The 21930-nt window shown below is 33.9% G+C and overlaps 1 long non-coding RNA gene across 1 annotated transcript; it reads right to left on the bottom strand.

Moving 5' to 3' along the window:
• Window positions 1–3015: 3015 nt before the first annotated feature.
• LOC129532798 (uncharacterized) lies at window positions 3016–18956 on the bottom strand. Its single transcript, XR_008678734.1, has 3 exons — window positions 18830–18956; window positions 4168–4369; window positions 3016–3107 (listed from the first exon to the last, which is right to left on the bottom strand). It is a non-coding gene; the product is annotated as an uncharacterized lncRNA (long non-coding RNA).
• Between the last annotated feature and the right edge of the window lie 2974 nt (window positions 18957–21930).

The raw sequence follows: 21930 nt of genomic DNA, 5'->3' as shown, positions 1-21930 counted from the left end.
GAGGGTACAGGTATTGGGTAAACACAGCTCTTCCAAATGGGAGAAATTAGCCAAAACAAAGGGATTACAGGGTCCCTGCAAGCCCTGAAAGCCAGTGGAAAACTATGCAGATTCAGAATGAAAAAAACGTGGTATTCTTTAAGCCAATACATTTAAAGATCTTTTGTCATGCTGCAAAACTTTCTCACCATTATGATGTCATATATTTTAATAGAAATATAATAATTTTCAGGCAATTCTCCAAAATATGTAAGAGCTTCTGGTTGCTGTCTTACTACAGAATAGCATAAAAGCTTTCAGGTTCTTTAATGTATCTTTATTCTACAGACGAAGAAATATAGAGCACAGTATATCCGATAATACATGCTCTCAAGTAACATTATTTGATTGTGCAAATGTGTTATAAATAATCCGATAATTGGAGAAGCATTTTTATTTTATTCACAATAATTTATATATGCAGTAGGGGTTAAAGTTGTGTCCTTCTACCATTTTAGAAAATGAAAGAAAATAAAACCGAGTTTTATATGAAGTTAGCTACTATGACACTGAAGAGTAAGGGGAGGAAAAAAGAGATAGGACAGAGTTGAGTTTATCTTATAGAAAAAAAAGTGCTTTATACATACCTATATATCTTTCAAAGCCTCATCAATTTAGTATTAATTAACCTAGTTTTTTTTTCCTCTAATTATCCTGATCAGTTTTGGCCATATGCGAAATACAGAGAAGTTAAAGCATAGGTGACCAATAGAAAAGAAGCATATAATCAGCAAGAAATGACTATGTTTTTGCAAGACTGCATTTTTACATGTATTCTAATGTGCTTGAGACCCATAATAGACAAGAATAATTGAAGTTAGCTTGTGCTTTAAATTACCTTAAGGTTATCTAGGACATTCTTTGAAGGCAACCTAATAGGACACTGAGTGTTTTGTTAGATCTGCAATAAGCAGTTTTATTTTACATCAAACAGAGGTGAATTTAATAGTTTGACCCAATTTCTCATGAAAAGAGCTCTTTGTGTAAAATACTTGAGTAGACTTTGTTCTAGTACACTCAAGGACATGAGGAAAATCGCACTTCGTTATGGTTTTGCTTGCAGGTTCAGGAGTTGAACTATCCTAAATGACCTGTTGTTCATAAAATGCCCTTTTAATTTGCTGATTTTGCTCCCAAGACGTACAAGTCTGCAGGCTGATGATGTACTGATCACTACGTTCTGTTGGGATAATTATTTCAAAATAATTTTTCTGAGTTGCAAGGCAGGTCAAAAGGGAAAAAAAAACCTTACAAAGTTTAATGCCTAAAGGAAGGGCACTAGTAAATGTTTTAAAATAAATTGTGTAGGCAGAATTTAAAAGGCAAACTAACCGCAAATAGTTACTACATTAAAATCATTGCTTACTTCTAAATAAATACTTCATTCTGAACCCCTGAAGGGAATGATCTCAAAAGCACTTAAGATAAAATGTTTTATAAACCAACTTATGTGTAAAAATTGGTGCCAAAAATGTATTTCATCAATGAGACAAATCAGAGCAAGCGATGGAAATGTTCAGTCCTAAGATCTTTTATTAATGTGTTTTCTTCCCAGTCAAATTAAATATTCTTTATAGGCATAAAGGAAACTGAATATCACCATTCTGTATGCAGTTTTGCCTGCCCATACGTTGAGGGATTTGGTTGCTTAAGCCCTTTAATCTTAGAATTTCTGTTTGTCTCACAAAAAGAAGAAACAAAAGTAATGTGAGTAATGTACCACCAGAGAACACATTTGTTATCACTGATGAACCTTCCTTGACACATCATAATCACTCAAAGTCCATATTTTATATTAGAGTTAACTCTGGGTGTTGTACATTCTACAGGTTTAAAAAATATATAATGATATGTATCCACCATTACAGTATCATAAGCATGTGTTTTCGCTGCCCTAAAAATTCTCTGTGGTCCATCTGTTTATGGGTCTTTCCGCCTACCCTCAACCTCTGGTAAACCATTCATTCACTATGTTCCTATTTTCACCTTTTCTAGAATGCCATATATTTGAAATCATACAGTATGTTGTCTTTTCAGATTGACTTCTTCATTTATTAATAAGCATTTAAGGTTTCTCTATGTTTTTCATGGTTTGGTAACTTCTCTGTAGCACTGAGTAATATTACTTTGTCTATTCACTGACTGAAGGACATCCTGAGTGCTTCCAAGTTTTGGCAATTTTGAAGAAAGTCGCTATAAACATCTGTGTGCACGTTCTTGTATAGACATAAATTTTCAACTCCTTTGGGTAAATAACACAGAGCACAATTACTCGATTACATAGTAGGAGTATTATAATAATACTGATTTCTGTCTTACTATCAGACTCTCTATGTCACTGGCTTTATTGAATAAAGTTGTCATTTTGGGGATAGCCATGTTCCAAACAACTGAGGTTGGCCTTTTCCCAGCAGCTAGCTAGAAACTGAACTCCTCAGTACAACATCCTGAAAGAAACTGAATCCTTCGAACCACTATGTTAGTGAGCTTAGAAGTGTATTATTCCTTAGTCACACCTTTGGATGATACCCCAGCTTTGATCAACATTTTCATTGCAGCCCCATGGAAGCCCCTGGAGCAGAAAGGTTAGAATTTCTGACCCATAAAAACTGAAATAACAGATGTGTGTTCAAGTTGCTAAATTTGTGGTAATTTATAACTGAAACAGTACATGACCATTACAGCTATACACAAAATAGCTTACAAAGGAACAAATGAGTGAATATTGGCTTATTTATTTCTTTTTTTTTTCTTTTGAGATGGAGTCTTGCTCTGTCTCCCAGGCTGGATTGCAGTGGCGTGATCTCGTCTCACTGCAAGTTCCACCTCCCGGGTTCACACCATTCTCCTGCCTCAGCCTCCTGAGTAGCTGGGACTACAGGCACCCGCCATCACGCCTGGCTAATTTTTTTGTATTTTTAGTAGAGACAGAGTTTCACCATGTTGGCCAGGATGGTCTCGAACTCCTGACCTCGTGATCCGCCCGCCTCGGCCTCCCAAAGTGCTGTGATTACAGGATTGAGCCACCACGCCTTGCTGGTTTATTTTTTTCTATACAATTTTTATGACTGTTAAATAATATAATAATAATAAGATATTTAGTAAATTGGCATTGTATTTAATGGCTTACTAAATGGTTGCTTTTATTATTAGTTCCAAAATTATATTTATTATTATTGTACCATAAAATACATCAATTTCAACTTAACAAAGCATAATCATGTAAGGTATACTTATCTCTAATACAACTGAAACTACAGAAAATGAAGAATAAATAATTTAAAAACTCCAACCAGAAGATAAGTAAATTTTAGGAGTTCTGTACTATAGTAAATATATGGGATCTGATTCTTAAAAAACTAGAGTGGTGAAAATTACCATCCAAAACTGAAATGAGCAATAAAACTGTGATAGAGGTGAGAAGCATTTTTACCAATAACAAATATATCAATATATAATACATATGTGTCATTATTATTCTACACATTTTAAACATACAGAAATTCATTTAAACCTCATAATAACCATATAAGGTAGGTATTGGTATAACTCACATTTTCCAGATAAGAAAACTAAGTTTTCTTACATGAAGTTTTTGGTTTCCCAGTGCATTTAAAAGTTATGATTACACTCTACTGTAGTCTACTAAGTGCACAATCGCATTAAACATTTACATAACATATCTTAATTTGAAAATTTTTTGTATTGCTAAAAAATACTACTGATCTCCTGAGCCTTCAGCAAATCATAATCTTTTTGCTGGTAAAGAGTCTTGTCTTAATGTTGATGACTGCTGACTGATCAGGGTGTTGGTCGCTGAAGGCTGGTATGGCTGTGGAAATTTCTTTAAAAAGGACAACAATGAAGTTTGCTGCATTACTTGACTCTTCATGAAAGACTTTTTTTTGGTAACATGGGATGTTGTTTGACAGCATTTTACCTGCAGTATAATCTCTTTCAAAATTGGCATCAATTCTCTTAAACCCTGCTGCTGCTTTATTAACTAAGTTTATGGAATATTTTAAATCCTTTGTTGTCATATTAACAATATGTATAGCATCTTCAGCAGGGGTGGATTCACCTCAAGAAACCACTCTCTTTTATCATCCATAAGAAGCAACAACTCACCTGTTCAAATTTTATCATGAGATTACAATAATTCTGTCACATCTCCAGGCTCCACTTCTTCTCAAAGTCTCATGAGGATTGGAATCCACTTCTTCCAAACTCCTGTTAATGTTGATATTTTGACCTTCTCACATGAATCACAGATGTTATAATGACATCTAGAATGATGGATCCTTTTCATAAGTTTATCAATTTGTTTTCCCTAGACACAGAAGAAGAATCACTATTTATGACATAAGCTTTGCAAAATGTATTTCTTACACAATAACACTTGAAAGTTAAACTGACTTCTTGAAGAATGTGCTGCAGAATGGATGTTGTGTTAACAGGCATGAGAACAACATTCAGGTCCTTGTACATCTACATTAGAGCTCTTGGGTGACTAGATGCATCGTCAATGAGCAGGAATAATTTGAAAGGAGTCTTTTTTCTTTTTATTCTGAGCAGTAGGTCTCAAAAATGGGCTTAAATTATTCAATACATTATACTGTAAACAGATGTGCTGTCATTCAGGTTTTATTATTTCATTAATAGAGCACAGGTAGAGTATATTCAGTATAATTTTTCACAGCCCTAGAATTTTGGAATGGTAAATGAGCATTGGCTTCAAATTAACATCACCAGATATATTAGCACCTAACAAGAGAGTCAGACTGTGTTTTGAAAATATAAAGTCATGCGTAGACTTATTTCTACCTATGAAAGTCCTAGATGGCCTCTACTTCCAATAAAAGTTTCTTTCTTTTACATTGAAAATCTTTGATTTAGTGTAACAGCTTTCATCAATGATCTTAGGTAGATCTTCTGGATAGCTTGCTGCTATTTCTCCATCAGCACTTGCTGCTTCACTTTGTACTTTTATTTATGCAGAAGGCTTCTTTTGACTTCCATTCAGACCATTAAACTCTCTCCACATTGGCAATAAGGCTGTTTCATTCTCTTATCATTCATGCATTCACTGGAGTGACACTTTCAATTTATTTCAATAGCTTTCCATTTGCATTCACAACTTCATCAATTGTTTGATTCAAGATGCCTGGCTTTTGGCTTGTCTCTGCTTTGGTCATGCCTTCCTCACTATGTTTAATCATTTCTAGCTATATTTAAAGTGAGAAACATGCCACTCTTTCTTTCACTTGAACACTTAGAGGCCTCAGTAGGGTTATTAATTGGCCTAATTCCAATATTATTGTGTCTTAGGAAATAGGGAGCCTGAGGACAGAGAGAGAGAGATGGAGGAATAGCTGGTCAGTGGAACAGTCAGAATACACACAACATTTATCAATTCAATTCACCATTCTATATGGGCACAGCTCATAGCTCAAAACAATTACAATGGTAACATCAAAAATTACGTATCACAGTTCACTATAACAGATATCATAGTAATTTTGAGATGTTTAAATATTGAAATTATTACCAAAATATGACACAGGGACATGAAGTGAGTACATGCTGTTAGAAAAATGGCGCTAATAGACTTGCTTGATGCACAGTTGCCACAAACCTACACTTAGCAAAAAAAAAAAAAAAATGCAATATCTGTGAAGCACTATAAGGTGAAGTGCAATTAAATGATGTATGCCAGTATAAATATAATAACATATAAATCATCAACCTGCAATAAAAATCTTTTTTGTAAGACTCCATCTTTATTTAAGGCATTATCTTGATCATCAATTTGAGGTAGAACTTATACCCTAATATCCATAAATTAGAAGAAATCAAGTCTAACAAATGAAATGGTTAAAGTGCTCTCTATTTAAAACATTGAAGTCAGAAATTACAAGGACAAAAGAAAGAGAAGAAAGCAAAAGCAGAAAGAAGAGAGAAAACAATTACCAAACATTATGGTGGGGAAAAAATAATCTTAAAAGCAGAATGTCAATTCTATTTTATTTACTCTGGTTTTCTATAATGCTTCTCCACCTTTACCAAAATTCTACTAAAGTCTGATTTTTATGAAAAGGCATGGCATGTGGGACATTTTAAAAAATGTTAATAATAGTATATTTGAGTTTTAGTTTGTTCTATATGTAACATCCTTCTCAGGTTTTCTCATGGCTGGCTCCATCTTAAAATAAAAAGATGAGTTTAACTTCTTCAGAGAATCTCTACCAAATCCTCTCTCATTATTTTAGCACCTTACTATTTTTAGGTACAGCACATATTATAACCCACAGTTAACTAATTTTGCTAATTTGGTTATTTGCTTATATACTTTCTTAACCAACCTAATACAAAGCATGAAAGGAAGAACGTTATCTATCTTGTTAAGTCATAATATCAACAGTAACAATTACTAAGTGTAGAATTTATTAGATACTCAATAAAAATTTGTTAAAGTAAAAGATGAAGGAATGAAAGTATGAAGCTCATAGTACCAAATTTTATTGTTTGATGCATATAAAAAGGCACACACCCTAACATTTATAGGTAGGAGGGCACAAGATCCCTAATAATAAACACTGGGGAAAATGTTAAGTCTCCATGAAAACTCACAGACACTTTAGGGGGCAGCAATAAGGCTCAATCCAGTAATGGATGTAAGATGTATGTAAGTTTAAAGAACACACACACAGACACTCACACTCAACTCACACTCACATAAATATCCTATGTAACATAAAACATATGGCCAGGCACAGTGGCTCACGCCTGTAATCCCAGCATTTTGGGAGGCCGAGGTTGGTGATATCACTTGAAGTCAGGAGTTGAGACCAGCTGGCCAACACAGCAAAACCCCGTCTGTACCAAAAATACAAAAATTAGCTGGGCATGGTGGTGGATGCCTGTAATCCCAGCTACTCGGGAGGCTGAGGCAGCAGAATTGCTTGAACCTGGGAGGCAGAGGTTGCAGTGAGCTGAGATTGCACCACTGCACTCCATCCTGAGTGATAGAATGAGACTCTGTCTTGAAAAAACAAAAACAAAACAAAAAAACCACCATATATCTGGGAAGTATTTTAAGATTTTTTTGGCCAGGCATGGTGGCTAATGCCTGTAATCCCAGCACTTTGGGAGGTCGAGGCAGGCGGATCATCTGAGGTCAGGAGTTCAAGACCATCCTGGCCAACATGGTGAAACCTCGTCTCTACTAAAAATACAAACAATTGGCTGGGCGTGGTGGCACGTGCCTGTGATCCCAGCTACTCAGGAGGCTGAGGCAGGAGAACCACTTGAACCAGGAGGTGGAGGTTGCAGTGAGCTGAGATTGTGCCGTTGCACTCCAGCCTGGGTGACAGAGTGAGGTTCCATTTCAAAAAAAAAAATAAATAAATATTTTTACATATATTAATTATTTATTTATCAAAACAACCATATAATGGGTTGCCTATGCTGTTATCTCTCTTTTTTTATAGATGATGAAACGTAAGTACAGAGAAGATATGTAACTTTCCCAAGTTTCATACAGTTATTAATGGCTAGGGCTAGGATTCCAATACAGATAATCCATAACTGATATCTCAATTAAAAATTATCAACACTATAGCTGGACAGGGAGGCACCCTGATAAAGCACAATTACTACAAAGAATGAGTAAGCAGATAGCATATATGACCAGCAGTCTTTCACATCTGGGAATTCTTGAAAGTTCATTCACTAGAAAGTGATAAAAACTGGGTTAGTGAACTTGGACTCAAATGAAAGCTGAGTATAAATATCCAGAAAATATGACATCTATTTTTAAAATATATTTGAAAAAAACACAAAGTCCTAGGGAAAAAAGAGATTAAAATAGTTAATTTTGGATAAAGAATGATTTGAGCAAGAGATTGACATAAATCTTAAATTCTAGATATGGAGGTTAGAAGATAGAGGAAACGGAAAGACAGTGATATTATAATTAGGCATATAACGAAAAATCAAATTGGCATTTGACCACTAGTTCACCGTAACAGTGTCTTTCTTACAACGTTTTCAGTGAAAATTAAATTGCTCCTAGATCTCTATTTAATCATTCTGTTACGCAAGTTTTAGAACAATAAATACATTTTGTAGGCACAAACATGTATAATATTTATAACTCACCTTCCTTTCTGCATACAATTAAGCAGGTAATTTCTTTTGCAATTTGTATAAACAAAGGCATGAAAGTAAGACATAGGAATCAACAACACCATAATTATCATCAACAACAAAAGTGAAGCTGACCAGGTGGGTAATAAAATGAAACTGAAAATAAGAAGCCTTTGCGAAAATTTTATCTTCAAATTAGCATACATAAATTCATAATTAAGAATCTAATAATTATGTAATAGCTTTCTGAAAATATAACCACCTCACAAATATACATCTGCAGATTAGGTAAGTTAATTGGTGAGAGGAGAGGCGTAATTGATTTTTCGAAATCATGACCAATATTTTGGGGTTTATAGTTGCTAAAAAGCTATGCATTAATTTCCAATGGTGGCCAGGCATGGTGGCTCATGCGTGTAATCCCAGCACTTTCGAAGGCTGAGGCGGGTGAACACCTGAAGTCAAGCGTTCAAGACCAGCCTGGCCAACGTGGTGAAACCCTGTCTTTACTAAAAAATACAAAACTTAGCCAGGCATAGTGGTAGGTGCCTGTAATCCCAGCTACTAGGGAGGCTGAAGCAGGGAGAATTGCTTGAACCTGGGAGGCGGAGGTTGTAGTGAGCCGAGATCACGCCACTGCACTCCAGCCTCGATAACAGAGTGAGACTCCATCTCAAAAAAAAAAAAAAGTATTTACTTTATCATCTATATTTTTCCAGAGCATGATGTGTTATTTTTGTAGAAAATGATGCTAAGGGATCAATAATTAATACGTATAAATATATATATTCTCTTTGATCTTTCTTCTATATCTTAATTTTCTAGAATTATTAGTCTAGAAAAATTATTTGCATTCTAGAAAATAATAATGTTGCCCAGGCTGGTGTACAGTGTGATCACAGGTTACCGCAAAGCTCAACCTCCTGTACTCAAGTGATTCCCTTGGGTCAGCCTCTGGAGCAGCTGGGACTTACAGGCACGCACCATACTGCCTGACTTTTCTTTTTTTCTTTCCTTTTTGTAGAGATGGGGCCTTGCTATGTTGCCCAGGCGGTCTTGAACTCCCGGCCTCAAGTGATCCTCCCACATCGGTCTCCCAAAATGCTGGGATTACAGATGTCAGCCACTGTGACAATCCTATATCTAGAATTATTTTGTTCTTATTAAAGGATGATAGTTTTATCTTATTTTTATGATATAATAAATTTCTCTACCTGGAAATATATACATATTGTTATTAACATCTATCATATAATTTTAAAATACTAATTTCTCTGAACCTTTTTTAAAAATCTTTTAAATCTAGTACAAACTCTTTGGAACTAATCTTTCTGATTAGTAGTTTTTATACAAAATGTTTATTTTTACTATCTTCTCTTCATTCTAACCAAATGTCATTTAACCTTTTTATTTTACAATATTAACTATTGTTAGATTTGACTATAAGTAACAACTTTTCTAAACCTTTCTGTATTTTACAATAGCTTTTTTTAATACTCCTATTACTACTAAAAAAATGTGTTGTTTAACAGAAAACATTTAAAAACTCTAAGATGCAAAATTGACAGAGGCTTATCAATCTGCTCGAGTTTATGGGTTTTATAGTATCCGTGCCCATGAAGACCATTTTGTGACAGACAAAAAGGTCTTAGAAATCATAAGTAAAGTAAAAATCACCATTTAACTTTAATTTTAATAATTAGAATGTGAATTTTATGACACATTTACATGTATCACTCTTTTCCATTTACTACCCAAAAATAAACAAAGATAGATGTGCCTGTTCTGGCAAATATACTCTGATATTTAAGAAATAGAAAAGTAAAACAAAAATCAATTGTTCAAAATAGACCCTTGTGCAATGAAATATATGAAAAAAATTCCTTTTAAATCTTCTATCTTACTCTGTGTTCACATTCATTGGTTTATGGTCCTTCTACATGTAAGTGTCTGAAATTAATGACCATGCAAATATGATATTTGTTCTTGGCTACAATAATAAACTTTGTTGAGTCACACAACCTAAAGTGTTAAACAGAGCAGATCCAGCAATTTGAAGATCATCTTAGGCATGGCATGCAGAAAACATGAGATGATATATTTTAGTTGAAGACAAAAAATAAGAGTCACAAAGATAAATTGAGCTACAAAATCTTAGCAATAAATCTGCAGCCACAAGCTGTGGAACAGATTTAATTAGTCAGTTAGTGAATTTGCAATGATTGAAAATATAGTATAGACTCTGTATCATATTCACACAAAAAGTGCAATCAATTCCCTGCCTTCAATGAGCTTAGAATGCACTGAGAAGACTAAGTCACCTTAAATGGTAAATTAACAGACATTAAGTATCACTTATAATTACATGTAAATATAGTACTTATTTGTTATAATGTAATCAATCACCTCCATTGTAAGTCCTAATAAAAAGCCCTGTCCTTTATTCTTAATGGTATATAACAATTCTTTTAGTATTATTATACTTATCCTACACAAATGTGGTTTATTATTATTATTGGAAGTTGTCTCAAACTTTCCTTGAAAGTCTGTGAAAATATTGATTGCCTAACTGTTAATTGAAGCCACTGGAATAATTCAGAGGATAGAAGGGTGGGAGGTGAGATTTGAAATTTGGCAGAGAAATAACATTTAATTCTGGAAGTGGGGAACCACAGGGAAGGAAATGAAAGTAATGATCAATGTAATATTCTCATAAGAAAGAGAAGACATAGAATAACAGGAAGCGGGAGAAGTAAAATCTGAGTGCAGCCAACTAATTTTTATTATTTTATAATTTAAAATTTCGTTTTAGATTCAAGAGATATGTGTGCAGGTATGTTCCACGGGTATATTGTGTGACGTTGAGGTTTGTGTTATGAGTGATTCCATCACCCAGGTAGAGGGAGTGAGCGTAGTACCCAATTAGCTTTTTAGCCCTTACTGCCCTCTCTCTCCTCCCTCCTGTAGTCCCCAGTGTCTACCTTTATGTCTATGTGTATCAAATGCTTAGATCCTACCTATGAGTGAGAAAATGTGGTATCTGGTTTTCTGTTCTTATGTTAATTTGCTTAAGATAATGGCTTCCAAATGTGTTCATATTGCTACAAAGGACATGATTTATTTTTTAATGGCTGTGTATTATTTCATTTTCTTTATCCAATCCTCTGTTGGTGGACAGTTAGGTTGATTTAATGTCTTTGCTATTATGAATAGTGTTAGGCTTGCTAATTGAGGGCCATGGGCACCAGGAAGATGTAGGCAAATAAGACAAGATACAGAATAGTAAATCAATAAGATGTATTATTATCTTGGGAACCATATGATAAAACGTGTGCTAAAAGTTTAATTTTACATAATCTAAGACAAAAAATTTAGAAAAAAATAAAAAATTAAAAAGTTATAATCTAAAGTATCAATAATCGTAAGTAGGATGCTTTTAAATAACTAAATTTGATAATATATTTTCCTTTGAATTCTTACAGAGAATGGCATTTGGACCAATAAACAGAGTCAGGATTTTAAATGACACAGTTCTAAGAAAATGAAGAAAAATAAGTTTAACCATATTGCTTCAAACATAATACAATAATTACAAATTTATTTCATCATGAGCTTGAAAGAAAAATTTGGCTATACTCATTTTTTCTATAATGCATTTATACAAAGATATAAGAACTAGCTAATGCTTAGTTGTTAAATGGGGTGTGTCCAGAATGAACATTTTATATCTTTGATATATTATGAAAGCACAAGTACTTATTTACTTGTAAATATCTTTTCTGCAATGTAAAAAATACACAATTGCATTCCAATACAACACATTTTTATATGCTAACCTTGAATTAAAGATACATAACTTCACTATAAAGTTGTACTAAATAAGTGAAGAAAAGTATGTGCTTATAGATTTTTTCTACATATAACTTATATAGAAACAATATATGTATACTACATATAATTATACATGTTGTTACTTTCTCTCATATATGAGAAAGCAATTACTCTGAACATCTTGAACTAGCTAATATAAAAGAGTAAAATTGTAGTGCAACACAATTATGAGAAAAATTGCTCTACAGATCAATCTGTATAGAAAAATACATCAGTGATGGAGCTGAAAGAAGAAATATCATAAGTTCATTCTATCATCTCTCTGATCTCCTCATGCCTCTCATTGACCAATCAGCAGTCAGAAAGTAAGGACAGCCTTTGTTACATCCTAGAAATGTCAGCCTCTTGGGGTACAGGATAGGTTGGGAGAACAGTGGAAAATGGATCTAGATGAATCTATAGAAAGGGTTCAGCATAGTCACGTTATGTTGTCTATTTCATAACTTAGGTACTATATTTTTAATGTATTTATACACCACATTAGAGATGTCTACACAAATTTTTTAAATAGTTATGAGTTGAAAAATAAACCAATGCAATGAATTTTATACTGCTTTTTAATCAAAAGAAAAACTGAAAGAAAATAAAGATAATTTCCGCAAGATTTGATGAGTGCTTTTGTGAAGGTCCCATAAAATTCAAATTCAGAAATGAGAGAGAATAGACTCTTGCCTTCTCTACATTTCGGCTCTGTCCAAAGGACATAGCAATTTTACGTAGTTTAAACTTATATTATTCTCTAAGTTATTCATTTTTCTCTTTGAAATGTAAGTTATTTTTATTGTTTCTTTTCAAATTAAGCATTGCAAAAACTCAATTTATCGTAAAAATTATGTTTCTTTCACAATAGAAAATATAGCTATTATTCATACTGATTGGATCTAACTTATGATGTTTATATGATATCTTCCTTATTGTACAATTTTGGGAAAGCCATGGTCTTTCTATTTTTATTTTTATTTTTTATTTTATTTATTTATTTATTTTTTGAGACAGAGTTTCTCTCTTGTTGCCCAGGTTGGAGTGCAATGGCGCGATCTCAGGTCACCACAACCTCCGCCTCCCGGGTTCAAGCAATTCTCCTGCCTGAGCCTCCCAAGTAGCTGGGATTAAAGGCATGCGCCACTACGCCTAGCTAATTTTTGTATTTTTAGTAGAGACGGGTTTCTCCATGTTGGTCAGGCTGGTCTTGAACTCCCGAGCTCAGGTGATCTGCCCGCCTTGGCCTCCCAAAGTGCTGGGATTACAGGCATGAGCCACTGTGCCCTGCATCATTTCTTAAAAGTTAAGAGAATGATGTATAAATGTATATTATAAATGCAATCTGTTGGAAGTCTATTGCTAGTCATTGGGATATAAAGATAATTAATAACTAATAATGATTCTCAATAAACTCATGATCTGGATGCAGAATCTAAGTAGAAAGCACATAATGCCTGATGTTGTATATTGTTATAGAGGTATCAATACAATGTTTTCTGTGTAAATAGGAAAATAAATACTGATTAAACTGGGGAAAGTAGAAAGAAGTAGAAAGATGTCATCAAAAATGTACTATAAGTAGAGATTAAGTAGTATTTTGAGAAGATATGGACTTACAGACAAAAAAGAATTTTGTGGCCAAAGACAGGCCAGGGACTTTTGAGACATTCATTGTTTGAGAATGTATGGAGATCAGAAGTAGGACATGGTTGTCAGCCTTGGTAATTTCAAAGGTAGAATGTGGCCTGCATTTTAGGTATCTTGTATTGTAAGCAATGACTTTTCAACTTCATTTTTTAATTTCCCAAGAACTAACAGAGGTTAAATATAAAAGGAATACTGAATCTATACTTCATGTATTTAGTATTTTAAATTACTATTTTTATTTGTGTAGCAATAATTATTAAAAATAATAATAATGGCTACTATAATGTTTATTCTGTTTTGAATACCTGAAGGGTTAGAAATTTTAGAAAAACACACTCAATTTAGTGATTTTTAAATTTAATTCTCAGAACAATTCCATGCAGTAGGTATAATTATCATCACTTTATAAATTTAGACAGCTTGATTCAAACAGGTTAATTATCTTATCCAAGTTGCCAGAACTAAAAAGATTACACAAAAGATATAATTAGCCTGATTCAAAGTCCTTACAATTTCTTTAAGACCAGTATTTTTAAGCTCTCAAATACAAAAATATAATATGTTTATTCCAACAGAGGTTGAACTAGTAACTTTCATTAAATTACCATTGGGGGATATGTTGTGGTGTCTGATCAAGAATTTACTGAATTCAGCTTCAATATTAATAATTCTTAGAGGATTATACAAATTAAAAAAAAAACTATTGGTGTTGTAGGTTTGTTTTCAATTCAAGCTAAAAGTAAGGTGACTTGATTTCCACTAGTTTTTTTCGTGAAAGAACAAGAGCCTTAAGTTTTCATGTTCTATAATCTTCTAATAGTAATAAGAATATCTTCAACAATTTAAATGGAATAGCAAAACAGGACTATTTCCAAACTATCAGAGTAAATTAATCTGAATTTTTCAGACTGAAATCAAAATTGGTGTTTTTATTGAGAAACAAACACAATTTCTCAAAGAAATATAGGTTATCAGATGTTTTTAGAAAGATATATGTAAATTAACTTTTTCTGGTCTGGACTTTGTTTTTAAATACAATGAGTCAGTCTGGATTGTTTAGAAAATATAGAAAAATACTGCCAAAATCTTCAGTATTGGAAACTTGTTGGCTAAGGAGAATGAGTTTTATTCTTGGACAGCAAATCAATCTGTATATAACAAAAACAGAGAGAGAAAGAGTAAGTAATTTATGGTTAAGATTTAGAGCTACATGAAAACTAAATATTTAAAAATTCCATTTTGAATAGAAACCTTCTGCTTTAAGTGATTTTGCTAAAAAGAAAATAAAACTTTGCTAAATGTCAAGTATAAATATATGAAGATAGTAAAATTCCAAAAAATGTATTTAATAAAAAATGAACAACGTGACGATTAACTAGACTGATCAACTCTAATTTGTCGAAATGTATACTTTTGACAATTAGCTACTGGTTGTACTCAAGCCAGTTCTAGTGTCATTACCACTATTATTCATCTTATCCATTCCCAGTATGATCACGGCATTCTAATAAGCATCACGGACTCAAACAAAATGCTGAATCCTGTAGCATAGGTTAAACTTAATAGAAACGAGGTGAAAAATAACACTTATTTCTAACATCTGTTGCAAAGTATATTCTTAAGGAGAAAATTATTTATGTTTAAGGAATAATATGAATATCTTTATGGAATTAGAATTCTAAGGGCTTCAAATGGGTATTAGTCTGCTTGGGATTTCATTAAAAAATACCATACACTGGATGGCATAAACAAAATACATTTATTTCTCACAGTTCTGGAGGCTGGGAAGTGAAAGATCAAGGTACCAATTTGGTTTCTGGTAAGGCTTTCTTCTTGGTTTGCAGATGGCCACCTTCTTGCATTGCCCCCAACTTACCTTTCCTCAGTGTGTGCAGGGAGAGAGAGAGAGAGAGAGACCTAGACAGACAGTTCTCTTCTGATAAGGCCTCCAGTCCTACCAGATTATCAGATTACACCATTCCCCCACCAGGACCTCATTTAACTTTAATTACCTCATAAAGCCCTATCTACAAATAGAGTCAGACCGGGGCTGTAACTTCAACATGTTAGTTTAGCTGGGGACCAGTCCATGTCAGGTATTGGTAAGGAAAAGCAAGGAGCTTGCCAAGAAATACTCTACAGAATAAATAAAGAGAAGTTTTAAAATGGAAGAGGAGAAGGAAGGGAAAGGAAAGACTAGAGAGAAAGGGACAGGCAATACTGTAGTGACAACAAACCCTGCAAGGGGAAGTGTTCAGTAGGCAAGAATTTTTTAAGTCTGGGACAACAAGAATGGTCTATTAAAATATTTTATTTAATACCCCTGCTTCCCATCTCTTTCTCTCTGTCTCTCATTTCAGGGAAATGGAGGGCAGTGACTGAATTGCATGTCCAAGTCTGTGTAGCACAGTGAGAAGAGACTGGAAGTAGGTAGTCACAATAAGAGGTGATACATGTGTGAAATTTGGAATCAATGGGCAGCAGTGTAAAAGCACAAGATTGTATATTCGTGTGAATTAATAGATATATTTGTTAGAGTATTTCCCTATGGAAAGACTGAGGTAATTTATGTGTCTTAAATGACAAGATAACCTCAGCTGATAGAAACACATATTTTATTGTAAATTCAGGAGTACAAATATATGCTGTGTATATACATGCTCTCACATACCTATCTGTGGGCATACACACACTCCCCCCACAGGTAGGCATGTGAGAGCATGTATATACACACACAGACACACACATGCACATACACAAACACACACTATAGATGTATAATGTGGTTTATTGAGAATTTGTGGGAACATATACAATTAATCATATACATTGTTATTACATATATGTAATACATGTACTTAATTATTACATATATAATTAATATATTTTCAAAATAGTAAGTCCCATTTGCTTTCAAAGGGAGTGATCAGATTATTTTGGACTCAGATCCAGAATAAATACTTTCTACAAAGGATTAAGTAAAAGGAGATAAGACTTGGAAAAATGAAAGAAGAGAGGAAAATGTTGCAAACAAAATTTCCTGGGTATAATAAACAGAAGTATGTTGGAGGATCAGTATAGAATAAAAATATCAGAAAATAAGGGTAAAGAAGTAAATGTGGGCTGAATTGTGCAGGGACTCTACTGCATTTGAGTATGACATTTGTCCCTCAAGTTAATAATTCTTATCTCTGACATTGTAATTCATTCGAATATAAGAAAGATTTGTCACTAATTAATTTCGAATGGGGATACATAATTTATATTTGTAACAGTATAAATTAAAATGGGTTTCAATTTAGCCCACTGGTAAGTCAGAATTATTCTCTTGCATGTTAGTATACTTATGTAGTGGGAAATAAATCAGTTGATCAGCATATCTTTGCCATGAATTATAAACAGCACCCATATAATTATAGCCACATGGTTATAGGCATATTTTATTTATATAAACAGTATTTGTTGTAGTTATTTTCAGAAAAAGTTAAAGCAATGTTGAAAATTTCTCTTTTAGGCAAAAGAGAGCCATCAGAATTATTTGTACAGAGTGTGGAAATCACAGATTAAAATTTTTATGAGGGTCAATCTCACAACAGCATGTAGGATGTAAGGAGGAAAGTATAAAACAGAGGAAAATATTTAATTCATGTAGTATTCTAATTTGTCCTGATTACTTTACCTGATCTCAAGTCTGATATGGATTGACTCTGTGTCCCCACCCAAATCTTACCTCAAATTGTAATTTGAATTGTAATTCCCATGTGTCAGAGGAGGGGCCTGGTGGGAAATGATTGGATCATGAGGGCAGATTTCTCTCTTGCTGTTCTTGTGATAGTGAGTGACTTCTCAGGAGAGCTGATGGTTTAAAATTGTGGCACTTCCCTTCTCTTGCTCTCACTCTCATGATGCCATGTAAGACATGCCTTGCTTCCCCTTCACCTTCCACCCATGATTGTAAGTTTCCTGAGGCGTCCCCAACTATCCTGAACTGTGAGTCTATTAAACCTCATTTTTTTTACAAATTACCCATTCTCAGGTAGTTCTTTACAGCAGTGTGAAAATGGCTAATACACAGTCCTATCAGAAATAAATGGCTATGATGAACTATCTCTTAATGTAATCCAAATGTAGGTATTATTTATACACATACACATAAATACATATAGATATAAATGTGTATGCTTGTATACATGAACATATTTATTCATATATAGATATTTGCATTTAGGTTCTGAGTGATCATATAAACAGGTATTTTTCTTAAATTAGGGATTTACATTATTCAAACTTCACAGCAATATACACTTTTAGCAACACAATCAAGTAAGATGGTATTCTTAAAAATTCAGGATATCTGGAAAATTGAGAAATTATATAGTACTTTTCACTGTGACAGCTCATTAGCACAAATGAAAGATAAATCAAATAACATCCACAACTCAAATTAAGGATGCGTTCAAGTACTGTTTCCTATGATCTAGCTTCAATTTACCCCTCCATCTTAATTTGTGTGTGTGTCAGAACAAAAGAGGAAAAATGCTATGGTGAAAAATCCAAAAGGAAAGTTCTAATTATTGTTTAATATTTTGGGGATCAAGCTAAAGAAGAAATTGCATTGACTTGTTTAGTCTGTTTTGCATTGCTCTAAAGAGACACGTGGGACTGGGTAATTTATAAAGAAAAGAGGATCATTTGGCTCTCAGTTCTTCAGGCTGTACAAGAAGTATGGTGGCAGCAACTCCTCAGCTCCCGGTGCGTCCTCAGGAAAATTTTACTCATGGCTGAAGGCAAGGCGAGCTGGCATGTCACATGGCAAGAGAGGGTGCATGAGAGAGGAGATGCCAGGCTACTTTTTTAAGAGTCAGTGCTTGCATGAACTGATAGAGTGAGAACTCACTCATTTCTGCAATGACAGCACCACGCCATTCAGGAGGCATCTGTCCTTATGACCCAAACACCACCCACTACTCCCCACTAGCCCCCACCTCCAATGTTGGGAATCAAATTTTAACAGATTTGAAAGGGGTAAACATCCAAACTAGGTCATCTGGGAAAAGAAGGGAATAAAGGTCTTAAAACTTCAAAGTTTAAAAAACTGGAAAAGATAAGTGGCTGTCTTTACCTAAGTGATATTGGATTCCAGGAGACTGAAGTGTCAGAAGTTGCAAGTTCATCAGCATCTGCACAAAGGTGGACATGTTCAGTGGAGGATCCCATCAAAGGCTGTGGAGACACAGGTGATGGCAACTCCCTGGAAGCCACAGCAGCTGGGAGCCCAGTGAACATCTGCCAGGCTGGCAAAGAAAAAAGTGAAGGCACTGCTTAGAGGTATCTTTCAATAGCCCATTCAGATTTGGGAATTGTGCAAAGACAGACTGTCTGTGCTATAGAAAAGGAAAGATAGACCTGAAAAATGACAGAGTCAAGACCATCCACAATGTTATTAAGGGAGAGACCAAGCTAAATGGAAGACAATGAAGTATGGTATCACAATTGCTCCAACTGTATTTAGCAATTACTGTCTTCGAATAATTAAAAGCTTACAGAATTAACAATTTCATAACTTTGGGACAAAAAGGCAAGTGTGAAAAGGAAAGACTCAGAAAGGACATTTTATTTAACTTAGAGTTATTTTCAAAATTGAAAAATAAGAAACAAAGTTATATTTATGCAATATTTTATGTATGATGAATTATATCTCACACAATGTGACAACAATTATATAATTAACAGTTATTTTATATCAATAAAAATAGCTTAAATTCTATATGTTCTTTATTTATGTCTAGCCTAAAATCAAAACAAAAAAGCAGTTGGCAAATGTATGAGAAAATGATTTTTCCCCTCAAACTAAAATATAATTAAAAAAATAAGAATGTTAGTGGTATACTGCTTTTTCTATTGATTCAAAAATAAATTATTTTACTTGTATTCCCAAATAATTGTTCAAAATGAGAAATAGCAATGAAAAGTGACTCTCAGAGGACTATGGGAAGGATTATTTTTAAGGCTATTATAAAAACAATGTAAAGAAGAGCTATGTTAGTATTACCTGCTAGTGTTTATTACTAGATCATCCCTTGATCTCTGAAGTGACCCCTTGTGTTATGAACATAGACACAAGATAAGTCATACTTTTGCTATTTCCAAAGGAAGATGATATTGGTATAAATTCTGTATTCCCAATTCAAACAAAATGCATAAAAATAATTCAGTCAAATGAAATTAGTGAGATTAGTGCTAATGAAGTTTCTAAGTATTATAATTCTGTTTTGCAAGTGGGGACAGAGCCTATGAAGTCAGTTCAGGGACACATGCTGAAAACAGAATTCCTGCCTCTCTTGATAGTGTTTTCAGAGAAAAGAAATGACGAGAGAGACAGAATTTCAATTTACTTTGGTTCCTTAAATTAACACCTTTAAATCTAATTATGTTGATAAGTAAAACTGTATTTCTATGAAAAATAAACATTGACTTTTTCAAGATATATTGTTCTTTAAAAAAGAGATGTGATATAAGACAGTAAAGAAAAAAGCTAAAAAGTAGATTGAGGTAGTTTTATTAGCAGGAATTATATATACTGAGGGTTTGTTTGTTTGTTTGTTTGAGATGGAGTCTTGCTCTGTTGCCAGGCTGGAGTGCAGTGGCACAATCTCGGCTCACTGTAATCTCTGCCTCCTGGGTTCAAGCAATTCCCCTGCCTCAGCCTCCCGAGTAGCTGGAGCTACAGGTGCCCACCACCTCGCCCGGCTTTTTTTTTTTTTTTTTTTTTTTTTGTATTTTAGTAGAGACGGGGTTTCACCGTGTTAGCCAGGATGATCTCGATCTCCTGACCTTGTGATCTGCCCACCTTGGCCTCCCAAAGTGCTGGGATTACAGGCGTGAGCCACCGCGCCTGTTCCTATATATTGAGTTTTTAAGGTAAAGAGACTTTTAATCTTCATTGTTATTTAGCTCACACAAATCTAACTAAATACTTTTGTGAAAAATATGCTTGAGAAAAATTATCATGGAAATAGAATTTCTGGCTTAGTGGAGGATTACACTGAAGTTATAGACATGGAGTAAAATGGAAATGATTATATAGCTAAAATAGACTTTTTCTGTATTTTTTTCTTATATATGCCTTCTATTCCTTCAAATGTAAACCCTTTATCCCAGAAGATAATAAAGTAGTTTGATTGAGATTGGTTGAAAAAAGTTTTGTTCTCTTTTGTGCTATATGAAACGCTCTATTTGACTTGTGCATATCAAATCTATTTTAACTAACATGCCCTATGGAATGTTTTCTGACAGCTTCCTTCATACATAAAACATACACACATGACAATAAAAATGCTATGCATTCATTATTATTGTACGAAAAGAAAAGATGATGTCTTATGATCTCATACTGAGATCAATTTACTAAGAAAAAAGGATCAGGTAAATCCAATTACTTATAAAGTGTTCTTGAGAGGATAAAATGAAGGATTACTACATAACTCATTATATGACGCACTTAAAACCTTAAAAAACAAAATCAGAGGTCAATATGAGAATTGAAAATTATGAACAAATTTCATTTATAATCATATAATGACCAAAATAAATATTTAAAAAACATATCCAAAAGTATCAAATAATGCATAGAAATGTAGTGTCATCAATTGGACTCACCAGAAATAGATGAAGAGTGTAATTATCTATTAATATAACTCAACACAGTATAGATTTAAAGAGGGAAAGTATGTAATTTCTTGCTTTTTTTAAATTTTTTTTGAAATGGAATCTTACTCTCTTACCCAGGCTGGAGTGGCGCGATCTCAGCTCACTGCAAGCTCCACCTCCCAGGTTCAAGCAATTCTCTGCCTCAGCCTCCCGAGTAGCTGGGATTACAGGCCCCCACCACCATGCCCGGCTAATTTTTGTATCTTTAATAGAGATGGAGCTTCACCATCTTGGCCACGCTGGTCTTGAACTCCTGACCTCGTGATCCACCCGCCTCAGCCTCCCAAAGTGCTGGGATTACAGGCGTGAGCCACCGTGCCCGGCCATAATTTCTTAATAAATGCAGCAATAGAAAACTGTTACAGGGACCACTTCTCTATAGTGATCAGGAGAAAATGTCCTAACAATTGATTTTATTTACACTTTTCTATGCCTGTCAGAAAAAGAAAGTAGTATTCATTCTTTATAACATATAGAACTTTTTGGAGCTCTCTTTATATGATAAAGTAGCAA

The sequence above is a fragment of the Gorilla gorilla genome, chromosome 3 (assembly GCF_029281585.2).
Source record: "Gorilla gorilla gorilla isolate KB3781 chromosome 3, NHGRI_mGorGor1-v2.1_pri, whole genome shotgun sequence".
Classification (NCBI taxonomy): domain Eukaryota; kingdom Metazoa; phylum Chordata; class Mammalia; order Primates; family Hominidae; genus Gorilla; species Gorilla gorilla.
Note: the sequence above shows the minus strand (reverse complement) of the source record. Positions and strands in the feature narration are given on the sequence as shown.